This window comes from Lactuca saligna, chromosome 4, assembly GCF_052625555.1.
Source record: "Lactuca saligna cultivar CGN05327 chromosome 4, ASM5262555v1, whole genome shotgun sequence".
In the NCBI taxonomy this organism is placed as follows: Eukaryota; Viridiplantae; Streptophyta; class Magnoliopsida; order Asterales; family Asteraceae; genus Lactuca; species Lactuca saligna.
Genome location: NC_136420.1, coordinates 29191573 through 29202028, shown reverse-complemented (window position 1 = coordinate 29202028; position 10456 = coordinate 29191573). Strand labels below are relative to the sequence as shown.

The 10456-nt window shown below is 34.5% G+C and overlaps 1 non-coding gene across 1 annotated transcript; it reads left to right on the top strand.

Annotated features, from left to right (window-relative positions):
* The first annotated feature begins 5156 nt into the window (after window positions 1-5156).
* LOC145044540 (small nucleolar RNA R71) lies at window positions 5157-5263 on the top strand. The gene has a single exon (XR_013681490.1). It is a non-coding gene; the product is annotated as a small nucleolar RNA R71 (small nucleolar RNA).
* The last annotated feature ends 5193 nt before the right edge of the window (window positions 5264-10456 follow it).

The window sequence follows — 10456 nt, the reverse complement described above, 5'->3', positions numbered from 1 at the left end:
AAGCAGGGGTGCTTAACTTCAACCCTTATTGGTTAAGATAAAAGCCTTCCTGGATAGATTTCTGGTACACAATGCTAAACATATTGCATTCCTCAAACTAAGCGAGGTTGTGTTTTTGTCTCATGATTTCACTAGAATAAGGGAGGCCACAAATGCACTGTAATGTGTATCGACTCAACTAAACATTTGAGCTCTCATTAGATAATCCCATATAACACTGGCAACTACAGTTCAAAATTATTTGTACTAGATTCAATTATTAAAAAATTTAAAATTTACCAAATTTCCTAGTAATTTTACTTTTTCGACCCCTACCCCACACTTATTACATACAATGACCTCATTGTATGCATAAACTAAATAAAAACAATAAAAGGGAGAAAAATGAACAAACTCCCAAGGGATAGTGGTGTGATCGAACTCCATAAGTGTGGATAAAATGTGCGTCTCGAATATGAACCTCTTCTAAATAAGAACTCAGAGTTGAACTCGCGAAATATAAAATGAACCAACAAGTAACGAATCGAAACTTAAATCTTCAAAATTTTTTTTGATGGAAATCTTCAAAACGTGTAGAATAATGTGGGAAAGCATACGCCACATTTATAATAGAGGAAACGAGCCATAATAATCATCATAAGAACTTCAAATATGATGGTGGTGATCCATGTAGTGAATAGGAACGAAAATGCTTTAATATGGTGAAAACAGAAAACTCACGACGTGAGTAATATGTACCACGACGTGAAATTGTTGAACTGTGTATTCTGAAATACCTCGTAACCTAACTCACGACATGAGGAATATAGCCTCACGACGTGAGAACTGGGCGACTGAAAATTAAAACTGCCCATTCTTCTAAATAGTTTTAGCATTCCACCCCAAATATCTTAATGGATAAAGACACTTCTAAATGTAGAATTTCTATTTCTTTTCGCTAAATTGATCCTCTCTCTTGACTCACCCCACACTTATTTTCAATTTTGGGTCTCGACTCACGACTCTAGACAACCCTTGGATAGACACATACGCTCTCGACTCATCCTTCTTTTCCGAGACTCCAAATCTAATCGGAAATAAAGCCACCAAAGGACGACTAAAAGTAACAGAATAGCTTATAAGTCTTACAAACCATAACAAGTTTAAGAACCAAACAAATGCAAACCAAACGAAAAAAATAAAAACTAAATAAGAACTTAATGGTTATCTTCTTCATCCCGTGCTCCACTTGTACCGACTCCATCTCCCCCTTGACCTCGATACCCACTCCACCTAGGGAAAATTGGGTAATGATACCCCAGGTGAGGAGGTTGCTTCAAATGAAAATATTGTACCAGATTTTCCATAGTCCCTCCAAACCAGTTGACACATAACGAAAGCTGATCGAAATACCCGACTATATTACCCCCAAAACTTGGTCTTCCCATGAGTACGGGTTGATGCACCAGATTCCCTCTCTCTCCTCGTCCTCTCACATTCCTCCTCCGAGGCCTTGGTTGTGGTTGTTGCTCAGACTGTGCACCAGGCTGCTCTCCATCATCACCCTCATCATCAATATGAACAAGGCCCCAAAGAGACCCAAAATTCCGAACAACCCTCATTGTCTCCAAGTATCCCATAGTTAACTCGTTATTCTCCATGCAAGTTAACGAGCGGGTAATCTCGGGAATGATTAAGCCATAAGAACGGGCCAATCGAGTGACGAAGTGGCCCCCACAGATAGGGTTCCCGAGGCAGGAACTTGTAGTAGAACCAACTAAGAAACGAGCCAGGAAATATGGAATATTACAACACACTCCTAGCTGTAAGATGCTACATAAAAAAAACAGATTTTGCTTCGTGACCTTATCCCCATGGCGCCTATGATGGATGGAGAAAGTGATGAATCGGTGTATCAAGCGATGAATGGGGGATCTGATGCTGCTCTCGGGTGACACTCCGGAATTGAATATTCTGGATGCAATATTGTTCCAAAACTTAAACCCCAAGGCCCTATTTTCATACTCTCGAGCCACCTCCTTAAAAAAATACCAAACTCTGGATTCATAGCTTCCTGGGTCTCATATAACCCCATTCTCATGGCATGATGGTCGGGAAAACGTAGAATGGGTGCAAACTTGCCACCCATGTTGGAAATTCTCTTCTGGGAACCATTGCTGCAAAAATAAACATAAAACAAAACCAACAAAAACATCCCAAAAGATTAGTATTAAACAGAATCTGAAATTGTTAGTGTACAAGATTCACGACGTGAAACCCTAAGGGTTCACGACGTGAGTTCCTAATAAGAAGTCAAAATCGGGTAGAGCAGAACTCAAATGGGGCAAACAATGTCAATAGGTTTTATTCTTAGGGTAATTTCAAACTCATTACAGGCATATGCAACAAAAACTTCACATATTTAGGGAATCGATTTTGATATTCAAGTGAAATGCAAACCCTAACCCCTAAATCTAGCAAATAAGTCAATCAATGTAAAGAAGATTAATTTACCTAAATTGGAGGATTACGTAAGCACAATAAGAATAAAAGATGGAATCAGCCAAAATCGTGAAGAGGGAGACCAGAGGTAGCTTCTCACTTCGTAGGGAATAAAGAATGTGTTTTAGGTCAACTGGCTTCTACTTTTTCTGTGGTCCCGTATTATTCACTTTTCACGTCGTGAAGTTACAAACATTCACGTCGTGAGTTCGTTTTAGGTTGTACAAATGGGCCATTCAATTTAAACAATAAGTGGGCTGGACTTTGAATAAATTAATGAATTGGGGAATATAATGGCCTAACAGAAAGGTGTTCGTAAGTCACACTAGACTCACGTCGTGAACCATAATGATTCATGTCGTGAGTTCATCTGGATCTTCAAACTTCAATTTTTAATTAATTAAACCATCTAATTTATTACCACCTAATTCTACTAACGCCACACTTAATATTTTATTTTGAAAAAAGTGGATTAAATTATACGATCGATTACTCAAAGACTAAAAATGCAAAGAAACTAAAGAAAGAAAATTCAAACCAAACTCGGGTTGCCTCCTGAGAAGCACTTCTTTTTATGGAGTCATGAGCCGGACTCCGTGCCTCCCTACATTGAATCTTCAGTTGCGTCCATCACTAGCTGGATTTTCTGCTCTTTCCATTGCCTTTTGTATGCTTGAACATGTTGAATGTATGCCTTTTTTCGAATTTTCCTTTTTAGCCTTCGCCTCGTCTATGTCAAGCTGCATTTTTGTCCTTTTTATTTCCAATTTCTCTTCGTTCTTCTTTAGCTCAATAGGAACCTTCTCTTCTTTCGCCACTGCAACCATCTCATTGGAAGTAGCCTCATCTTCATCACTTGACAAATCATTGTTTTCCTCACTCATCAAAGTTGTTGCTTTTGTGTAGGCAATGACTTCAACGAAAAACAGAACGGATGCTCTTGGTTTAGTAGGTTTGACTTGATGAATCCTATTGATTTCTTCCTCCGTGAGCTTTTCTAAATCTTCAAGTTCATTATCTTCATCAATATTGAACACCTCACCATTAACATCATATCCTTGAAACCCATCTTGTATTCCAAAATCTTCTTTATCATCACCAACCCTCAATGTAAGCTTGGATTCACGAACATAAACTAAAGCGCTAGCAGTATATAGTAAAGGGAAACCAAGAATGATTGGGACATTTGCATCCTCCTTCATATCCAAAATCACAAAGTCAACTGGGAAAACAAACTTCCTAATTTTAACAAGGATGACTTTTATAATTCCCCTTGGGTGCGTCACCGAACGATTGGCCATGTGGATGGTCATCTTTGTAGCCTTCATTTTCTGAATATTCAGCTTTTGATAGAATGAATATGGCATCAAATTTATTCTAGCCCCTAAATAAGCTAAATCATAAGTATTCAAATTGTTAACAAACTCATATAGAAGAGTGAGGCGTCCAAGATCTCCCATCTTCTTAGGTATCTCTCCCAATACAGCTCTTGAACTTTGCTCACTAAGAATGACCTTAGAATTTTTCTTTAGTTGCTGACGAGTGTTTACAAGATCTTGTAGGAACTTCTCGTATTCTGTAATTTATGAAAGTGAATCAATAAAAGGGGTATTAATAGGAATACCCTTTATTTGATGAATAAATTCCAGATATTCCCTTTCCAGTGGACTGAGATTAGCTCGGGACGGAAATAGAAAAGGTGGTCGATAAGCCGGAACGAAATCCGAATTTTTCTGTTCAGACTGAGCCCACCTGTGAGCATGGCAGGCTCACGACGTGAGTCTTGTAGTTCAGCAACATTTTCATTTTCGAGTTTTGTCTTCTTTGGCTTTGGTCTGTATGGCTTTGGCTCCACTTCTAGGGCTTCTAAAAACTCAGAGATTGCTTCTTCTTCAGTCTCAATCATCATAACATGGGATTGAGCATTCTCTTCGGGAAATTGTGAGGATAATTTGTTGCTCACCAAAGTAGTTAGTTGACCAACTTGGACTTCTAGATTATGGATTGATGCTTGATGATTTCTTAATGAGGCTTGCTGGTCAATCATCATTTTCTGCTGTTCTTTCATCATATTCATGTGTTCCTTTAGCACTGCATCAATATCATCATGCCTTTTCTCAGAAGCTTCCATAGATTGGGTCAACATGTTTTCCAAATCTACTTTCTTCTCGGGTAGCGGTTGTTCTTTTTGGTAGAAGCCTCACCCTGTCTGCTTAAATTTCTCTTCCTTTTGCTTCTTGTATTCATCATATGGCAGCCACTCTTTCTTTGGTTCCCTCCAGTCCTCATCATACTTATCCCTACCTGAATAACACACTTGAGATTTCTTGTCCCCATATTCATCCAAATGGCAATCCTTAGTCAAGTGTGGCCCACTGCATCTCTCACATCCCACTCTTATTACATGAATTGATTGGTCCATTTGGGTCAATCTCCGGTCCATAGTATTAAGCGTTGCCATCATAGTTGCCATCTCTTCAGAATGTACACCTCCACTGCCTTTTACTCCATCTTGTCTTGGGTTGTGATATTCCCGAGAATGATTTGCGAATTCTTCAACAAGTTCCTTAACTTCGGCCAAATTTTTCTTTGTAAGTGGCCTTTAAGATTCAAGGAGTTGCATTGTCAACACATTGACCCCATCATAGAATATAGACACCTCTTGTTGAATGTTAAGGTCATGTTAAGGATAATTCCTTAACAACCCCTTGTAACGATCTCATGCCTCGTAAAGTGACTCACTCGGGTTTTGCTCAAAATTGGCTATTGCCTTTTTGAGTTTAGATATCTTGGATGGTGGGAAAAATTGGTCCAAAAATTATTCGTGCATCTGATCCCAAGAAATAATTGTACCAGGTGGAAGTTCTTTTAACCAATCCTTTGCACCTCCTTTAAAAGTAACGGGGAGCATCCTTAATAAGCCAATATCTCTATTAACATTTGGGTCATTAAAATATTCTGCAATGTCATTGACTTCATTTAAGTGCTTAAACGCATCCTCATGATCTTTTCCATAGAATGGAATATCCTTTAGTGCGGAAATGATATGTCCTTTCAGCTCGAATGTGGCAGTGACAGGTATGGCATATTGTACTAAACCTGGACCAACATCATCTCTACTTCGCTTTCTGTAAGCTCCCATTGACATTTCTTCAATGTTCACCATCTCGTTCCTTGGCTCGTTTCCGGGTTCACTTGTAAATAATTCAAATTCGAGCTTGATATTGTATTCAGATTCAATTTGGACACGTGTTTGATCTAAGTTTTCAACCTTGCTCTTGTTCTTTGAAGATGAACTCGAACCTCCTGTTTTCTTTCCTGACTTCTTTGAGAACACTGACTTGAATTCTTGTAAAGGTGTCTTCTTTGGTGTTTGATCGTCATTCACGTTCTTATCTTTCTTTTTATGAAGGGTCGACTCTGGATCTTCAAGTGGTGGTACCAAAGGTGTGTTAGAGCCTCTGGTCATGAACTCCTGAAATAAAACAAAAAAAAATAATAAAAAAGTAAAACTGAACTAAGAAACACAAACTAAAAACAAATAAAACTAGAAATCCCAGTTCTCATGTCGTGAGCAATAAAGCTCATGTCGTGAGTTATGTAATGCAAAAAAATGAAATAGAAAAACAATATCTCTTTGCAGGTTTTACCCTACAAAAAGGATCGATTAATTTAAAGTAAATAAATTAGTAATTAATTAAGTCGTTCCTTGGCAACGGCGCTAAAAACTTGATGCGTGCAATTAGCTATACCTAATTTTAATATTTATAACCTAACTTCCTTACTAACTAAATTGTACCTAGGCAGTGTACCTAGTCAAAGTTATAGAATAGTCGAGTAAGTCAGGTGTCGATTACAGGGAACGGTGCAAACTGATTAATCTATTTACCACTAAATTAACCTAATTACTAACAAATGAAGGGTTTTTATCTGATTTTGCATGATCAGACGAACTTAACTCAAATTCAATCAATTGCTAAAAACACTCTTGTTTAGTTCGAACCCGCTTCTTCTTTATAGTTAGCTAACAATTATGGATTATCAAGTTGGTTATTATTGTATTAGTAATCTAAGTCTAAATTTACCAATATTAAACTAATTCCTGTAAAACTATGTATGGTCACACACAATCAAACACAGAATAAGTTGTAGATTATGAATTTACTATGTAAGATTAGGCAAACACAATTATGGTCATAATTTATGCTCTCTAGCACAACTAAAGAAATAAATATTAACATGATAGCTCTACCAATTTAACGTTCACTAAATAACTAGGTTTCATGTTCATGTAATTTAATAATCACTAAGCTACACAGAACATGAATTCAAGCAACTAAAGAAACAAATATCAACATGCTAGGTAGTAATAAATCAAACACGAGCAAGTTACAAACTAAATAAATCCATTATCAATAAGCTAAACCATAAGTCAGAAATTTCATCTAGCTAAACTAGAGTAGCTAGATTCAGCTGCTCGTAACCACATATAAACTAGCACAAATCATTATAGAAGTCATAATGAATGTACCAAACAAATAAACTATTGATGTACTTTCCTCTCCTTAGGTGATAAAAACCTTTTCCAGAACTTCTTCTCCTTTCAAAATCGTCTTTGGGTCTTACTTCTATCAGGCAAAAAGTCTCTCAAATCGTAATGGCCAAGAGTATTAATAACTTCTGATTTTTTCGAGTCCACGTCATGAGCCATTAAGTCTCACGTCGTGAGTATGAGATAAACGTGTTCGACAAGGATTCTTTCATCTGGATACGTATCTTCTGGAATACTCCATTCACGTCGTGAATCTTCAGTTACTCAATTCGTGAATATGACAATTTCGTGGATTTCTTTTCTTTTGACTCTCCAAGTCTCCAAAGTTCCGAGAATTATCAATTTTGGTCCCTTTCTTTGAAAATGCTTCACTTTGGCTGCAAACAACAATTTATCCCTATAAGTACCATAATTCTATTCAAATAACAAAAATATTAATAAAAATGTAAATACATATTGCCTAAAAATATGTATAAATATGGCAATACCAATGATCTAAGCGTCCGACTTACCTGGCCTTCGTGCATAATCATAACATATATGATTAATCCAATTGTAGCAACATATGGAATACAGCCGTATTATCTAGTTTAATTACATTATACTAGGATTTTGAGGAATGCTCAAAATCGTGTCATGTGGTATTTGACAATATAAACTGTCTTAGATTGTTATATCTTAAGCTCTTTAATATCCTTGACAATCAATGCAATTTTACTTAATCTTTTAAGTTGACATGATCTACCTATATAGATCTTTATTCCAAGAATTAGTATATAATACTAGGAATGTTACTACGCTCCTACTATCTTTATAGAAAGCACAAGATTCATCTTGAATCATAATTAAATCGCACTATGTGATTATCTTATAATAGAGAAGATTCTTACTTTGATATGTTAGCTTCAATATGAAAAAGATTTTTATTCATGTATGTTTTCTCCGTTGAAAAGTCACTTACTCTTTATATTCATAATATATCAGGGAAGACTAATCAAGCCTATACGTGATAATCATACATGAATGCATCTCTATGTGTTCTATTAGTGTCTAATCAAATATTTAGTAGATCCAACAATAGTTGGAAAAACTTGCTAGATCCAAACTATGATGCATTTAGTTTATGGTTCTTTACCTCTTAATGTTCCATATTGCTCCCATTTAGAAAAAGAACTTTCTAAGTACTTGTCTTTTGGAATGAAAATGAGTGGGATCAGTAGAAATTTCATCCTAAAAAATCATTTAGGATAGCTTATATAAGTGCAATTAGTAGATGCTAAAGTGGTCGAGCGTATTGTCTAACATGAGCTCCACAACTCCATACCTTTTACGTAAGGATAAACCATTACATCCTTGGTCTAACGAAAGTATTTAATCAACTTCTTTGGTTGGAAACACACACACACACATACACACACACACACACACACATATATATATATATATATATATATATATATATATATATATATATATATATCAATCTATATTTATTGCAATGATCATAATTCCTAAATTTATAAAGTAAATAGTTCTTTTAAGCATCATATATCAAACTACAAGGTCTATTTTATCCTATTCAAAAACTTGTAATATTGATATTCAACTAGTGGCCAGGTGACCCTATCCTACTAGAGAATATGATGGCTACCTGGAACATCATAACTTAAATCCAAGCAACTAGGTGATCATGTATCACAACAACCGTACGAATGATGATTGAGTGTTTTTGATGGAATGAGTTGTGAATCGATTCTATAACTCCTAAGATCTTCCAAGAATACTTGGTTCACAAACTTATTTTCTTTATCACAAAAAAGTTAATTATGGTCTCATTAAGTTGTATTTCAATCTTCACTATGATTCAATTTGAGCAAATCAAGGTTTCAACAATAACGAATCAAAGTCGTCAGTGAAATTGATTAAGTATCTATCACCAAATCTATCCATGGATTGAAAATATTACATACATGACTTATGTATAATTCTTTGTTAAGCCTTTTTTCTTTAACTACTAATAGATAAAGATACTTGTGAATCATCTTTCCATATAAATAGGATTCACATATATCAAATGAATCAAGCTCATTTTCCTTCAAAATTTCCATCCTTTTGAAGTTGGTATATGTGTTTCATATTTATATATTCATGATGATTATGACATAGATAAGTTTGAATAAAATAGCATTTGATTTTATAGGTGTTATCTTTAGAACTATTAATTTAATGAAAACTTATAAATTTACTTTATAAATAACATTATGAGAAAATATTCTTAACACATAATACATCATTTTTGAACATGAATGTCAACATCGATTAAATGACAAGTTAATCTGGATTTATTCATAAATTTCAACTGTTACATGTTCCTATAAGAATAGATACAAAACATTTATTTTTTAAAACCATAACAACACTTGTTATATCCTCGGCACAAAATACCATTTGTCTATCATCAGTTGATAATTTCTTCCAATGATCAACACATAATATTAATTATTAGTGTCACCTGAAGTATAACATAATCAAGTGAATGGTGAAAAAATAAATAGTTGTATCATATATAATTGAAGTCTTATTCAAGTCATAATTCCTTAACTTGATGGGATTAGAGAAGCATTTCCTCTCTCAGTTTCCAACTTCTTCATAATAAAAGCAACAGTAATCATTTTGGCCTTTACTTGATTTATGGGTTTATGTTTTATTTTCCTTAACTTAACTATAGGTCTATTTAAGTACACAATCACTTAGACTTACTTTACTCAATGGTTGAATAGGTTTGAAGCACGTTCTACTGATCTGATTGAATTTATACTTTACTTGATGAGACATCTGATATGTTTCATAATTATCCAACTCTTTATGAAAGTCAAGGGAAATTGTTCCAGTATGATGTGAGACATATCAACATCGTTACAATAATGCTTCCATCAAAGCATCATGATCACATTGATTGGTTAGTAGAGTTTGTTCATGTATGAGATGATCTTTTAATATATATAATTTATGTTTATCCGTAAGGAAGAACCTCAAGGTATTATACCAGTTATAGAAATTATAACCATCAAATGTTACTATCTGTTTAAACTCGAAAATATATATATATATATATATATATATATATATATATATATATATATATATATATATATATATATATATATATATATATATATATATATATAGAGAGAGAGAGAGAGAGATTTAACAGGGCGTATGAGGATTAACAATTATTTATAGAATTTAACAAAATTTCATTTAGTATTTTTTAATATTAAATCTTTAAAAAATGTATACCTTTTATTGTTTCTAAAAAATTAATTTATTAAAGTCCAGGATCCAAATAACGAAATAAATAAATGGTTAGGTGACCTTTATCTCATCTACTTAATCAAACATGGTAGGTAGTGATTACCAATT